At 54.7% G+C, this 14,498-nt stretch overlaps 1 long non-coding RNA gene and 1 other non-coding gene across 7 annotated transcripts; both read left to right on the top strand.

Annotated features, from left to right (window-relative positions):
- Nucleotides 1-1,255: 1,255 nt before the first annotated feature.
- On the top strand, nucleotides 1,256-13,142 carry LOC108178564 (uncharacterized). 6 transcript variants are annotated; one of them, XR_011383422.1, is made up of 5 exons: nucleotides 1,256-1,463; nucleotides 4,988-5,077; nucleotides 7,772-8,065; nucleotides 8,172-8,233; nucleotides 11,659-13,142. It is a non-coding gene; the product is annotated as an uncharacterized lncRNA (long non-coding RNA). The 6 variants fall into 6 exon arrangements; XR_007911361.2 differs by lacking the exon at nucleotides 11,659-13,142 and adding an exon at nucleotides 8,893-9,614; XR_011383421.1 differs by lacking the exons at nucleotides 7,772-8,065; nucleotides 11,659-13,142 and adding exons at nucleotides 8,893-9,019; nucleotides 9,126-9,614 and having other exon boundaries at nucleotides 1,258-1,463.
- Nucleotides 1,983-2,055, top strand: TRNAR-CCG (transfer RNA arginine (anticodon CCG)). Its single transcript has one exon. It is a non-coding gene; the product is annotated as a tRNA-Arg (tRNA).
- Nucleotides 13,143-14,498: the final 1,356 nt, after the last annotated feature.

The raw sequence follows: 14,498 nt of genomic DNA, 5'->3' as shown, positions 1-14,498 counted from the left end.
CCAGAGCTGCGCTGATCCGAAGCCAGGAGCCAGGAGCTTCTAGGGCTCCCACGTGGGTGCAGGGGCCCAAAGACTTGGTCATCTTCTACTGCTTTCCCAGACCACAGCAGAGAGCTGGTTTGGAAATGGTGCAGCCGGGTCTTGAATCAGCACCCATATGGGATGCTGGCACTGCAGGTGGTGGCTTTACCTGCTATGCCACAGCGCCGGCCCCGAGGCATTTCAAATTGTTCAGGTGAGAGACTGGGAGGGAGCCAGCGCAGGGTTGATTGCATCAATATTCCGGTGCGGAAGAGGACAGTCCATCATCACCATGAGAAAGCAGCTCTGGAAGCCAGTGTTGTGATGCTGTGGGTTAAGCTGCTGCTTGGGACACCAGCCTCCCACCCATATCCGAGAGCCTGGTTTGAATCTGGCTCTACTTCCAATCCAGCTTCCTGCTAATGCACACCCTGGGAGTTAATAGGTGATGGGTCGCTGCCTTGGGTCTCTGCCGTCCATGTGGGAGGCCCAGATGGAGTTCCAGACTCCTGGCTTTAGCCTGGCCCAGCTCCGGCTGCCGTGGGCAACTGGGGGAGTGAACCAGAGGATGGAGGACCTCTGTCTGTCTCTTCCTTTCAAATAAAGGTGAAAAATAAATACACAAACTAAAGAAAAAGGAATCAGGCCCAGAAGTTTAGACTAACAGGGAACAGGTGCACTCCCTCTTCACTTGGAAGCAGGATAATAGATGGGAAGTCCGGAGCTGCTGGAGATATTCTGCCACTGGGAAGAAAGAATGTCTGAGAACGCAGCAGTAGGACAGAATCGAGAGAACCGGATCCTGGAGGTGCCTTTAAACCCTTGGCCAACACACACCTGCAGGCAGCCCGATTGGGTCTCCTAGTTACAGGAGTCCAGCTGGCTTTCTCTCTTCCACCATCCGCCTGGAGGTGAATATGACCAGTTAGCGTCACGGCCTTAGTCCGCGATCCTCTTAACCCACTTCTGCCTCCGCATCCGTCAGTGCATCTGTGAACGCGATGAACAGCGTCTCAGATCTCACGAAAAGCATGTCCTGGCCGCCTCAGGGGTCACGGGCCACACGTTTACAAAATAGCAGAAGTGACGTACCCCACACTCCAAGGGTGCGAACGATGCAAACAGAATGCTCAAGGCTGACTCCCACGGGCAGCATTACGCTATCTCAATTTTTCCGTTTGGTTTACCCATATGTCATACAAATCTGCAAACAGTAGGTATTACACGTCTAAGACGGTAAGAAAACTGTCTTTAAAAACCCTAGGTGCCGAATCTTTGCTCGCCACAGCGTCAAGACACTGCAGGGGACCACAAAGTGTCTCTTCACCCAAGGTCTTCAGGGGTAACAAGCACTGTTCTGTATTTAGGGACCTTGGTTAGCCTCGTGGGAGGGGGCTGCACAGATTCGAGCCCACCCTGGAATCCGACCACCGTCCCCCACGGTAAAGCACGAGGGTGTTGAATAAACGCGGGGCGCCCGGGCGGGCGGGCGGGGAGACGAGGCGGGGGCTGGGGCGGCGGGACCGCGCCATCCGCGAGGGTCCCCCGAGGACGCCGCCCGGGCGCCCACAGCAGCTGAGAACGGAGGGTAGGGCAGGCGTTGGAATTCTGCTTCAACAGGTGGGCCTAACGGGTAGCCGAGGTTGGAAACCTCCAGCAAAGAATGCAGCGGACGGCGGACCCAACAGACGGAGCCCGCTCCTTCGCCACGCAGTCCCCGCGGGACGCGGAGGGTCATGCGCAGGCGCACTGGCGGCTGGGCCGCTCGCTCCGGAACGACTGCGCAGGCGCCGTCGGAGCCCCCGGGGAGTAGTTCGGCCCTGGCGCGCAGGCGCGCAGTGTGGCCGCTGGGGACGCCTTCAGAACCGTCCGCCGCCCAACGCGAGACCACAGTGCAAGGGGGCGGGGGCGCGATGATGCCATCACGTAAGGAGACGGTGTGAGAACCCGGATCCTGTGGTGACCCAGTGGCCTAATGGATAAGGCATCAGCCTCCGGAGCTGGGGATTGTGGGTTCGAGTCCCATCTGGGTCGCACGAAATTCAGTTTTTGTGCGGGAAAAGGCGACGAATGGAGCTCGAGGACAGGTTCTGAGATAGGTACTTCACTCCTCTACTTTGATCTCGAGGCCAATTGTATTACAAATTAAGAGATGTTTACACGTGGTGCTTGGAAACACCATTAATGAGGGCTTGCACCTGGACCCTAGGATTATTCCCCGAGAGGATCCTTGGCTTTTTACAGAAGAAAACTTTCCCTCAGCCTCCTTGATGTGTAATTGACCAAAATCGTGTGTATGTAAGGAAGAGTATTTACTCTGGCTTAACTTATATCGAGTTTTAAAATTTTTGCGCATTTATTTTTCCTTCCCAATAGTCTTTTTTGTATTTTTTTAAAGGGAACAATAAAGCCGTAGGAAACCCAAATCGATGACTGGACACATAACGTGGACTCTTTCTCTAGCTGTTTAGGCTGGGCGTGGCCAGCAGAGTTCTGGCCTCATCCTTATCCCAAGGGACCCGGGAGCAGAGCCTCCCCCACCCCCGCCCCGCCCCGTGCTGGGCCCCAGACTGCAGCACCAAGGAGCTGTGCTGTTAGGACGAGCAGCTGTGGCTTCCTTTAGGGGTGAGGGTGAGGGGCTGTGTGTGATCGGCACATCAGTGAAGTGGGAAGAAATACAACCACAGTTGCAGCTTTTCAGGGGCCTCCGTGTGCTAGCCCGACAAGTTCCAGCCCTGCCTGGGAGCCTGCGCACGAGGAGTAACCCTGAGCAGTGCCCTCAAGGCCGCATGACATCCTGGATGTGAGGGTGGCCGTGGAATCAGGACACGGTTGTTCCACACTGTCTCAGGCTGTCCCAGGTTGTCCCGGGCTGTCCCGGGCTGTCCCAGGCTGCTCCGGGCTGTCCCAGGTGCCGGCTATGTGTCAGTGCTGAGAAGGGCACGGTGGTGTATGATGTTAGCACCAGGGCAAGGCGGGCTGCGGGTTTACACAAACTCTGCGGGCTGTCTTTGCACTTTTTCTGCCCTTATTTCAAAATTTTTTTTTTATTTATTTTTTTTTATTTTATTTTATTTATTTATTTTTTTTTTTTGACAGGCAGAGTGGACAGTGAGAGAGAGACAGAGAGAAAGGTCTTCCTTTGCCGTTGGTTCACCCTCCAATGGCCGCCGCTGCAGCCGGCGCACCGCGCTGATCCTATGGCAGGAGCCAGGATCCAGGTGCTTTTCCTGGTCTCCCATGGGGTGCAGGGCCCAAGCACCTGGGCCATCCTCCACTGCACTCCCTGGCCATAGCAGAGAGCTCGCCTGGAAGAGGGGCAACCGGGACAGAATCCGGCGCCCTGACCGGGACTAGAACCCGGTGTGCCGGCGCCGCAAGGTGGAGGATTAGCCTATTGAGCCACGGCGCCGGCCCTTATTTCAAAATTTTAAAAAATGTATTTTTAAAAAGAGCAACTAAACTGCCAATGAGAATTTTAACTCACATCCTCATCCCCACCCCCCTCGTAAGAGCAGAGCGGAACTTTTAGATCAGAAAGGACTTTTGGGTCAGGAAGACGAGGGGGTCATTTGCAGCTCCATCTCTGGGGTCTCTGCATGCAGTTGGCGCTCAGAAAGCGTGATGTGCATGACGTAGGCAGAGGACGGAAGGCGACCGTGCAGCCCTGGTCCCCTGCGTGCAAACTGTGGCTCTCATATTCCAGAAGCCAGGGTCTGAGAACAGGGCACCCAAACCCAACCTGGGTTTTCCCTGGAGGCACAGACCTCCTCCCTGCCCACCTGACTTCCCCTCAGCTCTCCCCTTCACCCTCCTCATGCACCATGGCTCATTCAGCTGAAGTCAGCAAACATTGAGTGCCGACTGAATACCCAGATTCAGACACACACCCCAGAGCAAACTGCCCATTTCCCCCTTCCCACCACCTCCCACCTCTGCCCCACACGTCCGTCTCCTGCCTCAGAGGAAGAGCTGTCCCTCGTCCAGCCCCGGCCACCCCTCTGTCTGCCTTGTGCTGAGCCTCGCTGCTCAGAAGTTGCCGGGCACTTGGTGAAGGCTCAGAAGATGCGCACGCATCCCTTCCCCCTCTTGCCTCTGCCATCCGTGTGCCCTCTCTGGCCTTTCCGTGAGCTCCGAGCGTTCCACAGCTTCTCCGCTCCCAGGAAGCTCTTCCCTGCCACCTGGTGCCTTGGTGCCCCCTTCGGAGCAGCCAGGCTGTCCTGGGCTGTTCCAGGCTGTCACGGGCTGTCACGGGCTGTTCTAGGCTGTTCCAGGCTGTTCCACACTGTCTCAGGCTGTCCCAGGCTGTTCCAGGCTGTCCCGGGTTGTCCTGGGCTGTTTCAGGCTGTCCCAGGCTGTCCTGGGGTTGTTCCAGGCTGTTCCAGGCTGTCCCAGGCCGTTCCAGGCTGTCCCGGGTTGTCCCGGGCCGTCTCAGGCTGTCCCAGGCTGTCCCGGGGTTGTTCCAGGCTGTCCCAGGCTGTCCTGGGCTGACCTGGGCTGTCCCAGGTTGTTCTAGGCTGTTCCGGGCTATTCCAGGCTGTCCCAGACTGTTCCAGGCTGTCCTGGGCTGTCCCAGGCTGTCCCAGGCTGTCCTGGGCTGTTCCAGGCTGTTCTACGCTGTCTCAGGCTGTCCTGGGCTGTCCCGGGCTGTTCCACGCTGTCTCAGGCTGTCCTGGGCTGACCTGGGCTGACCTGGGCTGTCCTGGGCTGTCCCGGGCTGTTCCACGCTGTCTCAGGCTGTCCTGGGCTGACCTGGGCTGACCTGGGCTGTCCCAGGCTGTTCCGGGCTGTTCTACGCTGTCTCAGGTTGTGTCCGGGGCCTTCTGCACCTGCTCCCCTCACCATGCTGCCACCTGCCATGCTCCTCCTCTCCAGGGACCTCATGCTGGGCAAATGCAAGAAGCAGTGTCCAGCCTTTCTGTCCTGGTGCAGCTCTTCCTTCAAGAAACACAGCTCTCTTCCCCAGGCTGCTCCAAACAACTCCTCACTCTCCTTGACCTGCTCCTTTCTGTTGCCAGCCACGGACACCGACCATCTTAACTGGAGCAGAGCAAAGGTAAGTCCCTGTAAAGACAGGGGCACAGCCGCTCAGTGGATTGGGGCGGGGCTGGAGGACCGGGCTCAGGAGGCAGCAAGGATGGAGGACACACCCGAGGCTCCCCCAACCCGCCTCTGATGGTTCTCTTCGTCGTGGGGCCGTCTCCCATGGGGTGCAGGGCCCAAGTACTTGAGCCATCCTCCACTGCACTCCCTGGCCACAGCAGAGAGCTGGCCTGGAAGAGGGGCAACCGGGACAGAATCCGGCGCCCCAACCGGGATTAGAACCCTGTGTGCCGGCGCCGCAAGGCGGAGGATTAGCCTAGTGAGCCGCGGCGCCGGCCCACAGCCATGATTCTTTACAGATTCCCACTATAAGTGTTTATTTATTTTCATTTTATTTGCGTGTGTGTGTGTGTGTGTGTGTGAGAGAGAGAGAGAGAGAGAGAGAATGTGCTGGTTCATTCCCCAAATGCCCCCCAACAGCTGAAGCTGGGGGCCAGGATGAAACCAGCTGAGAACTCAGTGTTTCCCACGTGGGTGGCAGGGACCCAAGGACTTGAACCTTCGCCTGTGGCCTCTCAGGGTGCACCTTAGTAGCAAGGTGGAATTGAGAGTGGAGCCGGGACTCAAACCCAGGCATCCAACTTGCGGTATGGAATTCTTCCAGGCTGGCGTCACCCATCCCTAGACTCATGTTTTAATACGTAAAGTGTCTGCCTTTTGCCGTTAGTAACAGACAAAGGCATCACATCTTGGAATAAAGTTAACGGCTTCTGCCTAATAGCTGCATCTGAAGAAAGATAAAATTACAAGATACGTAACATTTTTCAAATTTGGTTCTAAATCAACATGAAGAATTGAAGATGCTCTGCTGTGGCAGCCATGCATTGTCTGTGTTTTGGGACTTCAAGGCCAGTGCACACACCCCCCCCCCCCCCCCCGTCCCTCCTGTTCCCCTCTACCCCCCTCCCCCGCCATTGGTCAAGGGCCACTTGTGCTCTGCAGGGGATCTTGCAACTGGGAGGAAGGCTCATTCCTGGCCCCTCATGGGGGAGGGCGGATGCTGCAGAGCCGACCCTAGGACAATGAAGGACCCAGCCCCCACCTGGCAACGTGAAGCAACTGTCAGCAGCGAGACGGGTGTGTTGATAATGGACCATGTCACACATTGCAGGCCCCACGTGTTGACCCAAATCTTTTTGTGTGTGTTTTAAAGATTTATTTACTTATTTGAAAGAGAGGCAGAGGGGGAGAGAGGGAGGGAGAGAGGGAGAGAGAGGTGTCTTCCATTCCACTGGTTCACTCCCTGGATGGCCGCAATGGCTGATCTGAAGCCAGGAGCCAGGAGCCAGGAGCTTCTTCCATGTCTCCCATGCAGGTGCAGGGGCCCAAGGACCTGGGCCATCTTCCATTGCTCTCCCAGGCCATAGCAGAGAGCTGGATCGGAAGAGGAGCAGCTGGGACTTGAACCAGCGCTCCTATGGGATGCTGGCACTGCAGGTGGTGGCTTTGCCCGCTTTGCCACAGTGCGAGCCCCACCCCAGCTTTTACAACTTCTGGGCCCCCAGACAGTCTGCAAAAGGAGAGAGGAAGTTAAGGGGCCTCCAAACAGACATCTGGGAGAGCTGAGTGTGAACCTGCCCACACTGAGCTAGGGCCTCATTCTGGAACCTGGCCATCGCCCAAGGAGGAAGGTTGGCCCATGAGGAGACCGGTGTTGCAGAGCCCTGGGTTCCCTGGAGACTGCGTCACGGTTATGCTGGGTGCCCGTCACTGACGGTACCTCCGATTAGTGCAGAAACCCACGTTCTCCCCAGGGAAGAGATACCTAGAATCAAAGACAGAACCCGTAGTAGGTGGATGAATATAGCAAAATTCAGCTACTCAATGTTTCTACATAAAATCCTCCTTTTCATTTTAGTTGAGCCAGGTAAAGAAATAGTAATCACTGGGGCTTGGGGCTGGCCTGTGACACTGGCTCCCCAGATGGTCACAATGCCCCAGGTTGAGCCGGGCCAAAGCCAGCAGCCAGGAGCTTCATCTGGGTCTCCCATGCAGGTGCAGGGGCCCAAGCACTTGGGCCATCCTCCACTGCTTTCCCAGGCACATTAGCAGGGAGCTGGACCAGAAGTTGAATAACTGGACACGAACCTGTACTACAACGTCAGCCCCACTACTTTACAGTTTTTAAAAAGATTTATTTATCGGAAAGGCAGAGTGACGGAGAGGCAGAGACAGATCTTCCATCTACTGGTTCACTCCCCAAACAGCTGCCATGGCTGCGGCTGGCCAGGTGGAAGCCAGGACCAGGAGCTCCTTCCGGTCTCTCACGGGTGGCAGGGGCCTAAGGGCTTGAGCCATCTTCTGCTGCTTTCCCAGGTACACTTGCAGGGAGCTGCGTTGGAAGCAGCTGCTTACCCCCACTGTAGCACAACAAGGCCCCTACTTGGGATTTTTTAAAAAGAATTCTTACCAACATATAACATCCACACAGAAAAGTCACATGTCACAGAGTGCAGTTAGCTAATGTCACAGACAGAACAGACTTGAATCGTGGGCCAGACCAAAGGACAGAGCCCCATGCTGGGTCCTCTCCCAATCACTTCCTCCTGCTAGGTGACTGACAGCCTTTCTTCTAAAGTCATTGAGTATTTGGCCGGTTTTTGTATTTATTTGACCACTTTGGAATTTTCATTTTTATTTTGTAAAGGCTTATGTATTTATTGAAAGGCAGAGTTACAAAGAAAGAAGAGAAAGAGATCTTCCACCCACTGGCTCACTCCCCGAATGGCCACAACAGCCGGGGCTGGGCCAGACCAGAGCCAGGAGCCGGGAGCTTCTTCCGGGCCTCCCCAGGGACGGCAGGGTCCAAGCACGCGGGCTGTCCTCTGCCGCTTTCCCAGGGGCATTAGCAGGGAGCTGGGTCTCGGAAGTGGAGCAGCCGGGACACCAACGGTCACCCATGTGGGCTGCTCTCTGCACCAAGGAGTTTCCATTTTTAAAGGTGTGACTAAATACAGATACTTGTATTGTATTCGTCCATATTTTCAAGACTTCTTTATTTTCAAGATTTATTTATTTTATTATTTGTCTTGGAAATCTCACAAAAGTAACAAGAGAGAAGCAGCACCGCAGATATCACCTTCAGTGAAACTGGAGACGTCGGAGCCTGGTAAATTGGGAGATCAGCGACCCCCAGGGAGGCGGGGGCGGGGGTGGGATTCGCAGGCTGCCCCTGCGGCGCAGCTCAGGGCCGACCAGCAGAGGGCGCCCCTCCAAGGTGAGGCGGGCCCCCGAGAAGGGGAGCACTGCTTAGTTCTAACGAACGGGCGGGGGGGAGGGGGCCGCGGACAGCGCCTGGTTCTCCCAGGGGAGGGGGGTACACACGTGTTCTGCATGTGGGTGTGCCTCCCCTCGCTGTTGGGCTCCCGCAGGTGCTGCTATCCCTGGACTTAGAAAATTCCAGAATGCGGAGGTCCAGGAGCCGGAGCCGAGGAGGGCGCCCCCTCCCGGTATTTGGTCTCAAGTCCCTGGAAGAGCTTTTTGCTGTGAGGCCTGCCTGGGGCTCCAGGGAGAAACAGTTAGAGCAGGAAACCCTGTCGTGTGTGTGGTCCCATCCAAGTGGAAGCTGAGGCTGGCCCTGACCATTCGAGGTCCCTCAAGCTGCTGCGTAGTAGGCAGAGAAGGGGGCTACTGGCCGAAGGTTTGTGTCCCCAGATTCATATGTGGGGCCTTTGGGAGCTGATTAGGTCTGGATGAGGTCCAGAGGGATTAGCGTCTGTCGGAGGAGGAGGGGGAGACACCAGAGCTCTCCTGTGTCCACCATGTGAGACCCCTGCAGGAAGGCAACCACCTGCAAACCCGGAAGAGATCTCTCACCAGAACCAGCCCTGCCGCCACCCCGATGTTGGACTTCCAAGTCCCGAGAGCTGTGAGGAACCCATGGCCATTGTTTGAGGTGTGGACACAGTCCTGGGCCCAGCCTGTGTATGGGATTCTTTGCTGCTCAGTGGAGGGAGGAGGCTGTGGCTGCAACCGAGTGATTCGCGGGGGTGTCATGGCAGACCCGGCCCCGAGACGTGGTGATGGGAAAACACCGCCACCCACCCGACACCGGATGACCAAGAATACAGGCCCTGTAGGAACACGGCTTTGGTATCCCAGCCCGATGGGGAATGCAGAAGAAGTCAGCCAGCCATCCTCTGCAAGGTGCCAGAGAGCAGGCTCAGAGGCAGATCATCCAGGATGCAACTGGTCCTCTGATACGGAATTCTGTATTGATTGAAATCAATAGGGGGCCAGTGTTGTGGCTTAGCGGGTAAAGCCACCACCTGCAGTGCTGGCATCGCATATGGGTCCCAGCTGCTCCACTTCCGATCCAGCTCTCTGCTATGGCCTGGGAAAGCAGTAGAAGATGGCCCAGTCCTTGGGCCCCTGCACTTGCATGGAAGACCTGGAAGAAGCTCCTGGCTTCGGATCAGTGCAGCTCTGGCCATTGTGGCCATCTGGGGAGTGAACCAACAGATGAAAGACCTCTCTCTCTCTCTCTCCCTCCCTCCCTCCCTCTCTGTAACTCTGCATTTCAAATAAAAATAAATCTTAAAAAAAGAAGAAATCAATAGGTAGATGTTGATGCATCATTAACTCTTCCTTTCAAATAAATTTTATTTTAAGATTTATTTATTTAAAAGAGAGAGAGAGAGAGAGCTTCCATCCTCTGGTTCACTCCCCAAATGGCTGCATCAGGAGCTTCATCTCCACCTCCCACAATGGTGCAGCTTGGCCATCTTCGGCTGCTTTCCCAGGCACATTAGCAGGGAGCCGGACCAGAAGTGGAATAGCCAAGACACAAACCTGCGCCCAGGTGGGGCTGGCCAGTGACTCGGGCGGCAGCCTGACCCCCGCCCACAGTGCCAGCCTCCTCTCCATTTTGCCTTTATAGTTGTAGCTGATTTATTTTCCTTGCTGGAGAGCAGGGCTGTGGTTCACGACTCTGCCCCTGCAAGATGTTTGGCCAGGTCTGGAGACAGCTTTGGCTGCCGCAGCTGGGCACAAGCAGCACTGTTGGTGTCTCCTGGGCTGAAGCCAGCAACACTCCTCAGCGCCCCACAATGCACAACAAAGAATTTTCTCACCCAAAATTTTCTCACAGTGCCCAGCATTTCAGGATGTCACAGTTTGTGGAAAATGGAATTAGAAGATAAATTTATTGTGGTGCAAAAAAAATGATGCCTAGTTTGTTCATAATATGCATTTTCATGAACTTTTAAAAATATTTATTTATTTGAAAGGCAGAGTTACAGAGAGATAGAGAGAAAGAGAGAGGACTTCCATCTGCTGGTTCACTCCCCAGATGGCTGCAATGGCTGGAGTTGCACTGATCTGAAGCCAGGAGCCAGGAGCTGCTTCTGGGTCTCCCACATGGGTGCAAGTGCCCCAAGGACTTGGGTCATCTACAGCTTTCCCAGGCTATAACAGAGAGCTGGATTGGAAGTGGAGCACCTGGGACTCGAACCAGTGCCCATATGGGATGCTGGCACTGCAGGTGGTAGCTTTACCTGCTATGCCACAGCGCCAGCCCCTTTCATGAACTTTTTTAAAAGAAGATTTATTTTTTGTTGATTTGAAAGAGTTACATAGGCCGGCGCCGTGGCTCAATAGGCTAATCCTCCGCCTTGCAGCGCTGGCACACAGGGTTCTAGTCCCGGTCGGGCCGCCGGATTCTGTCCTGGTTGCCCCTCTTCCAGGCCAGCTCTCTGCTGTGGCCAGGGAGTACAGTGGAGGATGTCCCAAGTACTTGGGCCGTGCACCCCATGGGAGACCAGGAGAAGCACCTGGCTCCTGCCATCGGATCAGCGCGGCATGCCGGCTGCAGCGGCCATTGGAGAGTGAACCAATGGCAAAAGGAAGACCTTTCTCTCTGTCTCTCTCTCTCACTGTCCACTCTGCCTGTCAAAAAAGAAAGAAAGAAAGAAAGAAAGAAAGAAAGAAAGAAAGAAAGAAAGAAAGAAAGAAAGAAAGAAAGAAAGTCAGAGTTACAGAAAAAGAGAGAGGGAGGGACACAGAGAGAGAGAGAGATCTTTAACCTGCTGGTTCACTCACCAAATGGCCATAACAGCCAGGGCTGGGCCAGGATGGAGCCAGGAGCTTCATCCAGGTTTCCCATGTGGGTGCAGGGCACCAAACACTTGGGTCATCTTCTACTGTCTTCCCAGCAGGGAGCTGGATGGGAAGTGGAGCAGCCAGGACATGAATTGGCACCCATATGGGATGCTGGCGTCACAGGAGGTGAATTTACCTGCTCCGCCACGACGCAGGCCCCCTTCTGAATACTTTAAGTCATTTCTAGATCACTTGTGATATATCATGTAAATGCCATGTAAATAGTTGTCGTACAGTATTACTTAAGGAATAATAATTTTTAAAAAACCTGTACATGTTCAGTACAGATGCAGTTTTTTCAAATATTTTTTTTATCTGCAGTTGGTTGAATTCATAGATGTGGAACTGGCAGATACTGGGGGCCACTGTCTCTGTGACTTATCCCCACAAACTTCACCTGGCCTCACCTCCAGTTAGCCAGGCCTTTCGCTCCAGCAGGTGCAACTTCATGTTACACACAACACGGTACATTGAATGTGACTTCCCAGAATAGTCTGCGAGCCACTTGAGGGGAGGAATCCGTGTATCCCAGGACCTAGCCCAGCGCCTGTGGGAGTCAATCTGTCTGTGAAAGTCGGAAGAAGTTGGGGACATCCCGGCTCCAAAATCAAGATGGTCTTGAAAGCGAAGAACCAGACCACGACTGTAACTTACCCAATGGGAACCAAAGCAACTGTATTGTTCTCGTTTTGAACAACCATGATGACTGGTATTTCTGGTTCCAGAGTAGTCCCATACCCACAGGGGTATTGCATTTCAATAACAGCGTTAATCACCCAGGGCCAGTGCGGCCCCAGCCAATAACAGTGCACGGTCCACAGCGAGATTGCCTTCAGTGCAGACCAACTGTCCACACCCCCGGGGTCCTCAGGTGCAATGTCAGGTCTGGTCATTCTCTGGAATGACTCCCAGCTCTCAGGAGGGCACTTCGGTGTGACGACAGCTTTACCGAAGGGTGTGGATCAGGAGCAGTCAGATGGAGAGACGCGCGGGGCAGCGTTCTCAGTTGGAGCTTCTGTGTCCTCCTCCTGTGGCTCACGGCATGTCCCCATCCGAGAATGTTACTCTGTTCTCAACAGGAACCTCTGCCGAATCTCTGTCCAGAGATTCTATAGTTAAGTAGGCATGCCTGAGGACCTCCTTGGACCCATGACTGAACTCAGTCTCCAGCCTCCTCTCTTCGCTGGGCCGAAGTCCCGACCCTCTGACCACCTGTTTGGTCTTGCTGATGGCAAGTCCTCACTCTGCTATGGTGTGGACATGGTTTGCGTGTGTCCCCAAGGGTTCACGTGTTGGAAGCTTGGTCCTCACTGTGGTGACGTTGGGAGGTGGTGGAGTCTGGGGGGAGTGATTGAGTGGGTGGGGGCACTGCCTTCAGAAGGAATTCGTGTGTTTCCTGTGGAACCCAGAATTAATGTGTTTCTTCTGGAACCCTGTTTGTTCCTGCAAGTGTGGGTTGATACAAAGAAGCAAGACTGCACTGTCCCTGCTCTGGCCTCCTGTCTGGCCATGTACTCCCCAGGTGCCAGGATCCCCTCACCAGAGACCCAGCAAATGAGGCCTCCACAACTGGGAGTGAAATAACCTATTTTCTTTGTAAGTGTCCAGCCTCAGGTATTTTGTTATAGCAACAGGAAATGGACAAATGCACAGCTATCAAGGGCTCTCCACAAGTCAGCTCCTTAGCATGCACCAGGTGTGACCCAGGACACCCATGCCTAACAAAGATGTGTCTATCACTTGGGAAGTCCCAAGGGTTTTTAGAAGCTCCATGCCAGGAACCCAGTGAGGCTATGGGAAGCCAACAGCAGTAAACATCCCGGGCACACAACCTGCCTCTGCTCCGGTTCCATTACCAGCACCCCGTGACAATCTGGCTTTTCCTGTGGCTTATTTGTGTAAAGAGATCTCTACCTAGATCCGTGTTGTGTTTTTTTTTTTTTTCCTTTTTTTTTTTTTTTTTTTTTTTTTTTTTTTTTAGATTTATTTATTTACTTGAAAGTCAGCTGGCGCCGCTGTAGCTCACTAGGCTAATCCTCCGCCTTGCGGCGCTGGCACACAGGGTTCTAGTCCCGGTCGGGGCGCCGGATTCTGTCCTGGTTGCCCCTCTTCCAGGCCAGCTCTCTGCTGTGGCCAGGGAGTGCAGTGGAGGATGGCCCAAGTGCATGGGAGACCAGGAGAAGCACCTGGCTCCTGGCTTCAGATCAGCACAGTGCGCTGGCTGCGGCAGCCATTGGAGGGTGAACCAACGGAAAAGGAAGACCTTTCTCTCTGTCTCTCTCTCTCTGTCCACTCTGCCTGTCAAAGAAAAAGAAAGTCAGAGTTTTACAGAGAGAGAAGGAGAGGCAGAGAGAGAGAGAGAGAGATCTTCCTTCTGCTAGATTGAAAGTGGAGCAGCCGGGACTAGAACCGGTCCCCAAATGCACTGGAGCGCCGGCCCAATCCGTGCCGTTTATGTAGCTTCTGAGCTTGCAAGCCAAATGCTGCCCAGCTGGTGCCGTCCTGGAAGCCCTGGGCGCCCTCCAGCCCGCTCTCTCCCTCTCCAGGGTGCAGGAGTTCTCAGCATTCCCATAACAGAGGAGTTCCAGGAACACCCGACTGGATCCGGATGACTTGAATGTCAGGGCAGGAAGGTTCTGTCGTAACTGAGAAAACTTCAGCCTAATTAATATTATGAAAGCGCCTGTGAGAGCAGGGGGCTCCAAGGACAACCGTTAAGAGGGCCCAGGGCCATGCACTGTCCAGGGTTTATTGTCCTGTGCACAGCCTTGCTGTTTCGGAGGCCAGAATTCACTCCTTTGATGTCCACATGAAGAAAGGTCACCCTCTTCCTTCAGCTGCAACGTGAGTTTAGCGTGCAGCAGGCACGTGTCCGACTGGTAATCAGAGCTCCCAGTCACCTCCACGCTGGCCCTGCCCATTGCAGAGGGGCAGATGGTATCGGTTTATGCATCTGTTTTTCGTGAACGGGGTTCCACGGAGCTGATACTCTGTGGGCAGCGGAGGACCAGACTGCAGAGCCAGGTGTCGCCTTCCAGCGTCCTGTTTGCTCACTGGACCCCTCCAAGCACAGCATGTGTGCTGTGGGAACCCACTGCACAGCGTCTCTGCTGTTCTCCCCGGTGGATGCTCCCGGTGACCGGAAGCTATTTGCCACCCCCGCCCCCCCAAAAGCAGTCAGCTTTCTTGGAGATCTTGATTGTAAGAACATTCTTTGTTGACATCAACCTGGCCACTTCACAGCTCCGACCTATGGGTACGTTCAGACCGTGCAA

Source organism: Oryctolagus cuniculus, chromosome 17 (genome assembly GCF_964237555.1).
Source record: "Oryctolagus cuniculus chromosome 17, mOryCun1.1, whole genome shotgun sequence".
Lineage (NCBI taxonomy): Eukaryota > Metazoa > Chordata > Mammalia > Lagomorpha > Leporidae > Oryctolagus > Oryctolagus cuniculus.
The sequence above is the reverse complement of the archived record's forward strand: the minus strand, read 5'-3'. Positions and strand labels throughout refer to the sequence as shown.